A 13,463-nucleotide genomic window follows, 5' to 3' on the forward strand; every position below is an offset into this window, starting at 1 on the left:
ACTCGAGTCTCTGGGCACACAGCCAGCTGTCAGCCCACTGCTTCTGATCTTCCATGTTCTCCTGCGACACATCAGACTGCAGCGGCATCAGCCTTGAATCAGCCCATCTCCAAAGCCACGAAAATCTGGCACCCTGACGCGTGCTGGTCTTCCAGGCCGCGTCCTTGGCATGTCAAAAAGCGGCCAGTCGTGAGGGCCCTGAGAGCGGGTCCCATTCCCGCAAAGAACCGAAGTCAGCGTGTAACTCCAGGTCAGGGTCTTCAAAAGAACCCTGAAAGTGAAAAATATATATTAAAGATAGAAATAGAGCTGTTTCAGAAGATGCAAGCAAAGGAGCTGCCAATTTGCACCATCATCATTAAGCTCTGCCCTCTATTTGTTAATTATGACACTATTAGGAACTTTGCTAATATAGGCATGAGTTCAAATACATGAAAATGCCTATTGCAGTTTTGTGGTCACCTAGATATAATCACTTGAATGATCTTCTCCAAGTAATTTAAATTTAACAATTAGCTCTTTAAAAATTAGAGTTTGTTGAACAAATTTCCAGGATTTGATCCTAACATATATCCAGCAGGTTAATTCTGCAAGGATACAATCATCAAGATAGCATATGGAAATCTGGCGATTATTTGCTTGCCTTTTCCCTGTACTTTATCAAATCTTACACATTTTTTTGATTTGAACTTTTCCTGTCTGACCATATCATTGCACAATCCAGTTGGTTGATAAGCAAGGCATTTCAAAGGACTGCCAAAATCTTTCTAATTAAGGCAGATGATTACAATACATTGAACTGGTTTTTGTTAATGTCACCGTATTGTCGTCTCATACCTGATTTTCTATTAAGGATGTTGGTTTCTAATATGGGTCTTGATATTAGTAATCTGAGTTTTGGTCAGGAATACAGGTAGGAAATTGAGTGTGTTGCAGGAAAATGCAGAAGCTACCTTCAACCTTGAGACAAGATCTAGGGAATTAGTGAGTTTATTAAATGGGTTAAAATCTGTCATGACCATTCCAAACTTTGCAAGGTTGTTGCTTATATTTTAAAGATATATCAAGTCATATATTAAATTCACTGTGCCTATCAAGCACCTCTTGTAATTTGTATGCAAAGTGACCTCACATAAAGAATTACCCTCAAAGTAGTGTTGGAATTCATTAAATCTAAATGTCTTCTTTTCCTGTATTAAAATTATCTTGATTGAATTTATTTAGACACTGGTTGATATATATGGCATTTCCCACATAGAGACAGATTTATCACTTAAACACATATATGTTTAAGGCATCCTAGCATTTAGCATAACACTACAAAAAGTAGTGGATACAGCCCAGTCCATTATGGGCAAAGATCTCCCCACCATTGTGCACATCTACATGGAGAACTGTCACAGAACAGTTGCATCCTCATCAAGGACTTCAACAATCTAGGCCATGCTCTCTTCTTGCTGCTGTCATCAGGAGAAGGTAGAGGAGCCTCTGGACCCACATCACCAGGGTCAGTTACTGCTCCTCAACCATCAGGCTCTTGAACCAGAGAGGATAACTTCACTCAACTTTACTTGCCCCATCACTGAATTGTTCCCATAATTAATGGGCTCACTTGCAAGTACTTTTCATTGCATATTCTTGATATTTATTGCTTGCTTGCTTATTTATCTATTTATCTATCTTTCTTTCTTTCTTTTTGTATTTATTCAGTTTGTTGTGATTTCTACATTGGTTGTTTGTCCGTCCTGTTGGGTGCGGTCTTCCATTGATTCTGTTGTGTTTCATATTTCATGTATCAAGAATGTTCACAAAAAATGATCTCTGGGTTGTATATGGTGATGTATATGTATAGTACTTTGATAATAAATTTACCTTGAACTTTTGAAATTTGAATGTTGGTTCAGGAAGCATGGTGACACTTGTGGGCTGCCCCCAGCACGTACTTGACGCTAACAATGCATTCACTGAATGTTTCCATGTGCAATGTACATGTGACAAATAAAGCTAGTCTTTAAAATACTGTATATGTGTGAGTATACAGTGAGTGAGGGCCTCCGTCAGCAGAGCTGACCATGGATATTGCAGCTTAGCTGTCTACATATGCAAGCCTGGGCAGTACAATATGGAGACCATGCAGCAAGCTCCCCCCTCCACACATCTGATGAACCCAAATGAACGGTAGAGACTGATAGAGTTTGGTGGCAGCAGTGGATGCAGGAGTTGCCAGTTGGCATTGACTCAATGTAGAACTGCATCAGGGACTCCAGCTCTGTACTTTTCCCTGGGGGTTTACTCCCGAAGCCTTCTCCATGAAGGGGCATAGCCACAAGGCAGTGGAGGTTTGAGATCAGAGTTTTTCTCCTCTGAGATGGGCTATTAACCACGGCTGATGGGCCTCATCTGCCCAAAGTGACTGGTTTTAGGACGCCAGCAATTATAAACCTCCTGAAAGCTGCAGTCAAATTCACTAGAAAGAAAAAAAAACTTGTTTGTACAATAAATTTAGACAGGAGTCAATGTTAGTACATTGGTGATCAACTTATGAGTAGTACACTGCCATGAAATCACAGTAAAATCATGAGATAAATAGATAATTCATGTATGAGGCTCATGGTTGGAGGATCATTGTTATGCTTGATACTGCAGGATCTCTACTACAGGACAATAATGGGTTAAGCATGTTCAACTTATGGACACTCCTACAAACAACCAAGCTCCCATAATATTATTAAATTCAGAAGTCTGATGTACGTACATTGCCTATAATAAGTATTCACCATTATTCCCCCAGAGAGGTTTTCATATTGTTTTACAACATTGAATCACAGTGGATTTAATTTGGCTTTTTTGACACTGATCAACAGCCAAAGACTCTTTCATGTCAAACTGAAAACAGATATCTACAAAATAATCTAAATTAATTACAAACATAAAATACAAAATAACTGATTGCATAAGTACTCACACCCTTTAATATAACTCACCAAATAATCACTGATGCAGTTAATTGGTTTTAGAAGTCACATAATTAGTTAAGGTGTGCTAATTATATATAAACCTGTGTGCACTCAAGGTGTTTCAATTAACTACAGTAAAAATACACCTGTATCTGGAAGGCCCAACTGCTGGTGAGTCAGTATCCTGGCAAAAAACTACACCATGAAGACAAAAGAACACTCCAAACAGCTCTGTGAAAAGGTTATTGAAAAACACAAATCAGGAGATGAGTACAAGGGAATTTCCCTGTCACTGAATATCCCTTGGGGTACAGTTAAGTCAGTCATCAAGAAATAGAAAGAATATGGCACAGTTGTAAATATGCCAAGAGCAAGCCGTTCTCAAAAACTGAGAGACCATGCAAAAAGGTGACTAGTGACACCAAAAGACCTATGACAACTCTGGAAGAGTTACAATCTTCAGTGGCTGAGATGGGAGAGATTGCACATACACTAACTGTTGCCCGGGAGCTTCACTATTGCAGCTTTATGGGAGAGTGGCAAAGAGAAAGCCACTGGTGATTTAAAAAAAAAACTCACATGAAATCTCAGCTACAGTTTGCCAGAAGGCATGTGGGAGACTCTGAAGTCAGCTGGAAGAAAGTTCTATGATCTGATGAAACCAAAATTGAAGCTTTTTAGCCATTGGACTAAACACTATGTTTGGCATATGCCAGACACCGCACATCATCAGAAACGTGAAACATGGTGGTGGCTGCACCATGCTGTGGGGATGCTTCTCTGTCTTGTGAGGATTTGTGGCTGGACTTGAAAAGGGCTTTTTCACTCACGATCCCAATGCAATCTGACAGAGCTTGAGCAGCTTTGTAAAGAAGAATGGGGGGAAATTGCAGTATCCCGATGTGCAAAGCTGATAGAGACCCATCCACACAGACTCAAGGCTGTAGCTTCTGCCAAAGGTGCAACTACTAAATACCAACCTGAAGGGTGTGAGTAATAATGCAATCAATTACTGTATTTTGCGATTAATAATTGAAATAAATTTAGACCAGTTTGTAGAAATTTGTTTTCACCTTGACACAAAGGAGTCTTTTCAAATCCATAGTGATTCAGTGTTGTAAAACAATCAAACATGAAAACTTGCGGAGGTTGGGGGTGGGGGGGGTGAATACTTTTTATAGGCACTGTGCATTCGTTCTTACCAACAGCAGAACTAGTTTCAGTAAGAATGCCCAGATTAACTCTCAGTATGGCAGACTTATGAGGAGAGATTAGGTATACAGGGCCTGGACAGGCTTGCCCTTAGTGATATAGAAATGATCCCATTCGATCAAACTGCTTGGAGGCTTTCATGCTGATGGTTCCCCTGACTGAGCGTGAGAATGCAGGGATCACAGTCTCATAATAAGTGTCTGCTATTCAGGCAACTTTTTCACACTGGTAGGTTTATGGAACAAGGTGGGTGAGGCGGGTATAGACGCAGTTGTGAAGCACTTGGACAGGTACATGGATGGAAATGAAATAGTGGAATATAGTTCAAACACAAAAAAATGGGATAAGTATAGCTGAGCATCTCGGTCAGCATGAACAGGTCATGCCAAATGCTTGTTTCCATTGTCTATGACTGTGGCAGAGACGAGAAGAAATCCCTTCATTGGAAGGGTCTTTAGACCTCTACCCAGGGAATGTGCAAGTTCTGTTATCGAGTATGCTTAAGACAGAGAACAATGAAGATTTAAATATTAGTGAATCAAGGTATTTACTGTAGAGCTACTGAAGACAATGGACCTGAGGTTAAATATCAACCATATCATTAATGAATAGTGGAGCAGTTATGATGCAGTTCCTACTTCTCTTTCATGTGTTTTTATGTAATCACATGAAATGTGACCATACTTATTAATAGAATTACTTTCTGTTTTGTCAAACACTCCATTTTTACCAAAACATTTGGTATTTTATTTTATGTGATAAAACAAAGGGTGAATATGTAGGAGATCTTGGGACACTCACAAGTCCAGAAGCCATTAAAGACAAGCATCGTAACTGTGGAATATGTAGAACTAGGTTGTTGAGTTTATTATGGAACTGTAATTGATTTTGTACTCTTGATGTCTGTGTGATAAACTTGCATGGATAAGTCTAAACCACAAGTGTTATTTTAATTTAAAGATGATTTCTTACAATAACAAAAAAGTGTTCCCATTAATGCGATGTGGTTGCAAAGGTTGAAGTGATTTTGGTTAGAAGTCATGACAGTCAGTACACTGCATGTACATAAACCTGCACACATACTTCTCCCTTATGCCCACTGGAAGACCATTAGTCTACTCTTTAGGCCTCCTGGAGTGCCAAGACGCCTAGCTGATCCAGCAGCTGGTGATCCAGTGATATGGATTTGAGGCTTTCAAATGATGGCATCCACAAAACTGCAGAACATTTTAGATTATGATATTGCACAGACAATTTTGTGTGAAACAATGTGTCTGTATCCATCCTGCCAAATCTCTGGATCTTTTAAATGCATCAAATGCATTTCTAGGTAATTTGCAAAAATTAGTGGAAAACATACTGAGATTACATAACCCAGACTTGTGGAGCACAGAAACAGCCGTTTGGCCAAGCTCATCCATCCCGACCAAAGTGTCTCCTTCAGTGAGTCCTGTATCTCTGTATTTGGCCTATATCCCTATAAATCTTCTCTATCCATGAACCTGTTTAAATGTCTTTTCAATGTTGTGATTGTATCAAACCCACCACTTCCTTTGGCACACACCAATTAATGTAATAATATGCCTCAGAGAACATCTTCACCCTCTGTGCAAATTAAAAACACTTGGCCCTTGGGTCCCAATTAAATCTATACCCTCTAGTTTTAGACTCCGCTACATTGATACAAATGGCCAGTTGCTGGAAGCATTCAGCTAACAGAACTGCTGCATCTCTCTAGCATTCTGCTTTTATATCAGGTTTCCTATATCTGCAGATTTTCTAGAGAATATAGGCTTCTGAGCTACTCAATTTCTCCTTATACAGCTAACTTGATATCCCTGGATCCAATCTCATGATCTGAACATTGGCATTATTCTGTTGGTCTTTACAGTTTGACTGAAAACTGTGTCTGATAGTTTTGATGAGAATTAATCCAAAGGTGGGATACACAATTTTGGAGGTATGAAGAATTGTAGGGAATTCTGTCAAGCATACTGCAACTGCATATCCTACCAGGTTAAATAGTAACTCCTGTAGACAAAATCTAAAAATCAATGATCTGCAAATATTTAACTATTATCTTAATTTGATGTACTCTACACTTGATGAGATGGCCATTTCAAATTTTGTTGAACCATCTGGAAAAGCATAGACCACCACCAAGTTCAAGAACAGTTACTACCCGTTTACCATCAGGCTCTTGAACAAAAGAGAATAATTACACTCATCTATTAAGATATCCCACAGCCAATGATCTCATTTTAAGGAATCTTTATCATGTTATTTCATGCTCTTGTTTTTATGCTATTAATTTATAGTTGCATTTCATCATTTTGTTGTCTTTTAAACTCTTGTTCTTTCGTTGATCCTGTTTACAGTTCCTATTCTATTGATTTACTGAATATGCTCACAGGAAAAATATCTCAGGGTTGTATGTGGTGACATGTATGTACTCTGATAATAAGTTTTACTCTGAGCTTTGACTTATTAGGGATAGTCATTTGGCTTTGTGCATGGGAAACCACGTCTTACAAACTTGAGATTTTTGAGGCAGTACTGAAGATGGTTGATCATATAGAGCAGTGGATGGACTGGAGTAAAGCTTTGACAAAAACCCTTATGGTAGGCTGATCCAGATGAATAAGCACTTGTAATCCATGGAGACTTGGTAGATTGGATTCAAAATTGGTTTGGCCTTAGAAGATAGAATGTAGAGGTGGAGGATTGTAACCAGTGATGTTCTTCAAGGATCACTGCTAGGACCTCTTTTTATTCTGCATTCATGAGTTATAAAATAAAATTATCAAAGTTAACATTGATTAAAAAAAAGAACAGATGCAGCATTTTAACAATACATTAATAAAATTCCAATAATTTTGACCTTGGTGGTATTGAACTTGCAGAATTTCTGGACTATAGGACGTTACACCTTTTAATACCCAAACACATATTTATTCCACTCCTTGTACCACGTCAGTGGAACGATAATTTTTTTAGCAACACAATGAGTTTAAAAGGGGCAGGAGGTATGCAATAGCTCTGAAACCTGGCTCCAGCTAGCCATGCTCCTGATTCACAGCATACCACGCCCAACTTTGACTCTGACTACAGACCCAGCCTGAAGTCCAGACTCAGAGTTCATCCACACTTCAGAACCCCTGTGCTGGATGCACGTCCCGGTTGTGCTCTAGACTCCCATCATGTATCCTGGACAAATGAAGGAGCCAGATGCTGAACTATTATGTTTTCCAAACAAGGACCTTGACAGCAGACTATCAGAATTTTACTATAAATTGATGAGATTATCCAGTATTTCACGATCAACATTATGGAAATATATTGTTCATAGCATAATCTAGTCAGCACATATATTATGCCTCTTTTAATAAAACATAGCACTGATTCTAAAAGTAGATTGGCTAAAATTTCAAATTTTATTGAATCAAGGATCTTTGCTTGTAACTAATTTTAGACATACCACTTTGAAAGATTAATCTGAAAACTACCTAAAAACAGATTATTTAGGAAGTACTGTTGGAAGCTAAAATCCAATGTCCATGAAGTCTATTCGTATAAGGAATACTGCTCTGCAAAGACACATGGATGTGATTATGGAAAAATGCAAAAGCTCATACACAAACTTGCTTTGGTTTAATAAATCAATGTGAAGATGTGGGTCTGAGGAGGGTTAGGCTAAGGCCCACCTCATCAAGTTGGTTTACTGTCCTATTGGAGTTAATATCTATAATGATCAGATTTTCATCCTGTCTAGATTGTTTTCAAATAATCAAGTTCATAATTTTATAGCCTCTTTGGGTTGAGAATGTCTTGCTTTCATTCTAGTTCCATAGGATTGGGACAGTCTCATGAGGTGAGTGTGAGTCCCACAAACTCTGCTTTAGGTGGTGCTCGGCATGGAAGGTGGGTGGGTGTCTTGGAAGGCGATGATCTCCTTCCATTGTGGTGCTTCCGTCCTAGTGAAGAGACTTCTGGTTCTCATTGTAGGATCTTCCTCCTTTTTAAATGATCAGGGGCCAGGGACTCTCATTAACCAATAGGAATGTTTGTTTAAACTTTTCCAACGTCCTCCTGATAATCTCTTGCCACAATTTTGAAACTTGTTTCAAGAGTCTGTTGTCAGGAATCTGAATGGTGTGATCTGCCCATTGGGGCTGGCTGAGTGTGATTAGTGAATTGGTACTCTGGGTGCAGGCTATGGCGAGGAAGCTAGCATTAGTTAGATTACACTGGTAGTGAATTGAGAGGATTTAGTGGAGAGAGTGGTGGGGTCTGTCCAAGGTTTTGTGGTTCCTGCTTCATCAATCCATGTGGCAAATGAAATGGCAGAGATTAATGCTTCTTACTGTGAGGTCTGTGGTTTTGACCCACAGACTTCTTTTCTCGAAAGGATGACCAAAGGTTGGTATGATTTTCTTCACTGTTATCTGAACTCCACCTTGGACAGTCCCAAGCATAGCAATGAAAGGAGGAGTGTTGGGCATGGGGCTGGCAACTCCAACCCATTTTTTAAAAAAGCAGCTACAGAAATGCCAACGTAGATTCCAGGGATCTCACCCCTGGGAGAGGAAGGAAGATTGGCTACACCTGGGGACAGCTTGAAAGACTGGCCCAGGACAGAGAACTTTGGTGAGCTGCTGTCAGCAGCCTATGCCCCAGTAGGAGTGATGGGCTGAAGAAGAAGAAACCGTTATCTGAATGTTAGCACATTATTCAAAATGATTTCATCAAATACAAAGTTGCTGCCTGAGCAAATCAATTTCAATTGAGAAGCTCCCACCCAAGTAAGTACCCATCAGAATGTTCAGATGTACTCCGAGGTACTTCTTACCCATGGCTGTGTTTGCAGCAGCTTTGTCTTTAAATTACGGGACTGCTGGTTTAAACATTGTGCCAGGCAGTTGAATACAGAAACCCAGGATGCCAAACAAATACACAAAATTTAGTGCTGTTGTAGGTTGTGGGTTGTTTCTCAGCTGGAAATTTGAATGGAGCAATGTCAGGTGAAATTTAATCATGACAAGTGCAAAATGATGCATTTTGGAAGGTCAAATAAGGGTAGGATTTACACAGTGCTTGGTAGGACCCTGAGAGTGTTGTGGTACTCATCCATAGATCTCTGAAAATGGCAACACAGATAGAGAAGTTGGTTTAAAAATACACATTTGGGATAGTTGTTTTCATCAGCTATGATATAGATACAATTGGAGGGATATCTCTGAGGTTCTAATCTGCTCCCAACATATCAATGCAGCTAGAAAGAAGGCAAGACAGCAGCTGTATTTCATTAAGAGCTTGAAGAGATTTGGTTTATTACCTAAAACACTCAAACTTCTGCAGATGTACCCCAGAGAGCATTCTGACTGGCTGCATCACTCTCTGGTATGGGGGGGGGGCACTACTGCACAGGACTGAAATAAGCTACAGAAAGTTGCAAAATTTGTCAGCTACATCTTGGGTACTAGACTCCATAGTATCCAAGACATCTTCGAGGAGTGGTGCCTCAGAAAAGTCATGTCCATTATTAAGGTCTCCTATCACCTAGAACATGCCCTCTTCTCATTGTTACTGTCAGGAAGGAAGGCACACACTCAGCAATTCAGGAACAGCTTCTTCCCCTCTGCTGTATGATTCCTAATTGGGCATTGAACCCATGAATACTTCCCCACTTTTTAAATATATATTATTTCTATTTTGCACTATTTTTAATCTAACTATTTAATATACATGTATACGCTTTAATTGATTTACTTTCTTTTTCTTTCTCTGTTATCATGTATTGCATTGTACTGCTGCGGCAGAGATAACAAATTTCAGGATGCATGCCGATGATGGTAAAGTGGATTCTAATTCTGATCATGTTTTGTAGAAACATAGAAAACCTACGGCACAATACAGGCCCTTCGGCCCACAGTGCTGTGCCAAACATGTCCCTACATTAGAAATTACCTAGGGTTACCCATAGCCCTCTATTTTTCTAAGCTCCATGTACCTACCCAGGAGTCTCTTAAAAGACCCTGTTGTATCCACCTCCACCACCGTCACTGGCAACCCATTACACGCACTCACCACTCTCTGCATAAAAATCTTACTCCTGACATCTCCTGTGTACCTACTTCCAAGCTCCTTAAAACTGTGTTTTCTCATGCTAGCCATTTCAGCCCTGGGAAAAAGCCTCTGACTATCCACATGATCAATTCCTCTCATCATCTTGTACACCTCTATCAGATCACCTCTCATCCTCCATTGCTCCAAGGAGAAGAGGCTGAGTTTGCTCAGTCTATTCTCACAAGGCATGCTCCTGAATCCAGGCAACATCCTTGTAAATCTCCTCTGCACCCCTCTATAATTTCCACATCTTTTCTATAGTGAGGCAACCAGAACTGAGCACAGTACTCCAAGTGGGGTCTGACTAGGGTCCTATATAGCTGCAACATTACCTCTCAGCTCTTAAACTCAGTCCCACGATTGATGAAGGCCAATGCACCATATGCCTTCTCAACCACAGAGTCAACCTGTGCAGCAGCTTTGAGTGTCCTATGGACTCGGACCCCAAGATCCCTCTGATCCTCCATACTGCCAAGAGTCTTACCATAAATACTATATTCTGCCATCATATTTGGCCTACTAAAATGAACCAGTTCACACTTATCTGGGTTGAATTCCATCTGCCACTTCTCAGCTCAGTTTTGCATCCTATCAATGTCCTGCTGTAATCTCTGACAGCCCTCCACACTATCCACAACATTGCCAACTTTTCTGTCATCAGCAAACTTACTAACCCACCCTCCACTTTCTCATCCAGGGCATTTATAAAAATCACAAAGAATAAGGGTCCTAGAACAGATCCCTGAGGCACAACACTGGTGATCAACCTCCATGCAGAATATGACCCGCCTACAACCACTCCTTGCCTTCTGTGGGCAAGGCAGTTATGGATTCACAAGGCAATGTCCCCTTGGATCCCATACCTCTTTATTTTCTCAATAAGCCTTGCATGGGGTACCTTGTCAAATGCCTTGCTGAAATCCAAATATACTACATCTACTGCTCTACCTTCATCAATGTGTTTCGTCACAACCTCAAAAAATTCAATCAGGCTCATAAGGCACAACCTGCCCTTTACAAAGCCATGCTGACTGTTCCTAATCGTAATATGCCTCTTCAAATGTTCATAAATCCTGCCTCTCAGGATCTTCTCCATTAACTTGCCACCATTGAAGTAAGACTCTCTGGTCTATAATTCTCTGGGCTATCTCTACTCCCTTTCTTGAATAAAGGAATAACATCTGTAAACCTCCAATCCTCCAGAACCTCTCCCGTCCCCATTGATGATGCAAAGATCATCACCAGAGGCTCTGCAATCTCTTCCCTTGCCTTCCACAGTAGCCGAGGGTACATCTCATCCAGTCCCAGTGACTTACCCAACTTGATGCTTTCCAAAAGCTCCAGCCCATCCTCTTCCTTAGTATCTACATGTTTCAGTCCACTATAAGTCATTCCTACAATTGCCAAGCTCCTTTTCTGTAGTGAATAATGAAGCAAAGTATTCATTAAGTACCTCTGCTATTTCCTCTGGTTCCATACATGCTCTTCCACTGTCACACTTGATTTGTCCTATTCTCTCATGTCTTGTGTTTTAACCTTATAAACATTGCTTAGGCTACACCTGGAGAATTGTGTGGCACATAATCGCCACATTAGAGGAAGGATGTGCTTATGCTGGAGACAGTGTGGGAGAGATTCACTAGGATGTTGCCTGGATTGAAGCATTTCAGTTATAAGCAGAGATTAGGATGGTTGGTTTGGTATTCCCTAGAGCAGAGGAGGCTGAGATGGACCTGATAGAGGTATGTAAAACTATGAGATGGGGGAGATGGCGTCACAGGTAGACAGGATGATAAAGAAGGATTGTGGCATGCTCTCCTTCAATCAGGGCATTGGGTGTATGAGCTGGCATGCGTTTTTATGAGACGTTGATGGAACTACATTTGGAATATTGCTTTGCTTTTGATCCCACATTATAAGAAAGATGTCCTTAAGCTGGGAAAAGTGCAGAAAAGAATTAAGAGGACATGACCAGAACTTAATGGACTGGGTAACTTGGAGAGGTTTAGAAGGCTAATCACTGGAGTATTGATTCATTGAATGAATAGTGTCTCAAATCATGAGGACCAAAGACAGAGTGAATGACCATGATCTTTTCCCCAGGGCTGGGGAATCAAGAACTGGAAGTTTAGATAGAGATAGAGGTTGAAGGTAAGAGTGGAAAGATTTAATGAAAATCTGAGGGGTAACTTTTTCACCCAGAGGGTGGTCTATAGACAGAATGAGCTGTCAGTGGAAGTGGTTGAGCTGGTACATTAACAACATTTAAGATTCACTTGGACAGGTGCATGAATTGGAAAGATTTAGAGGGACATGCGTGAAACTTAGGCAATTGGGACCAGCTTAGATGGGCATCTTGGTTGGCATGGACCAACTGGACTGTTTCCTTGCTGTATGAGATAGAAATAATCTTTCTGTCTTGGCGGGGGTTGGTGGGGGGAAGTCTAAACCACATTTACAATAAGAGGTAGGAGGCTCAGAGGAAATTTGAGAAAGGATGTTTTCACCCAAAGAGTGGTTGGAGTCTTCAAAACACTACTACCCAGATGGGTGGTGCAGACAGATACTGTCTTGGTAAGACATCTACATAAGCATATGAATCACTCAGAGAGAGGAGGCTTTGAACCAAGTGCAGATAAATGGGATGAATGCAATGATTAATATGGACATGATAGGCTTCTTTCTGATTCCATTTATATGCAATACTGAAAGAATGCTGAAGGTATCTAAAGGTACAAATGAATCATTAAAATATTCTCTCAGTTTGACATATTTTTAAGAAGTGCATTGTTTATAAAAGCAATACCCTGTGTCCTGACTTAAATATCCTTCAGTCAGTGTACTGGCCTAAATATCCTTCAGTTAGTATTGGAAAAAATGTAATCTGGTTAAAATGACACTGCCGCTTACTGAACACAAGTTGACTGCTATCATGCTATATTGCATGAATGACTGCATTTTGGAAACTATAAAGTCGTTAGTCATATTGGATAGTTAACACTGAGCTGCTCACAAAATAAGAGGAGAAAACCAACAGGTACTGGCAGATAACTGGTGAAGTACTGTGATAAAGGTATTTCCGTTAGTGACTCCTAAATAAGTGCTTAATCTTATAATTCATAAGTGGAGAGATTTTCAGTCTTAGGAAAAAATCATAGTGCTTAACAT

The sequence above is a fragment of the Hypanus sabinus genome, chromosome 6, assembly GCF_030144855.1.
Source record: "Hypanus sabinus isolate sHypSab1 chromosome 6, sHypSab1.hap1, whole genome shotgun sequence".
Lineage (NCBI taxonomy): Eukaryota > Metazoa > Chordata > Chondrichthyes > Myliobatiformes > Dasyatidae > Hypanus > Hypanus sabinus.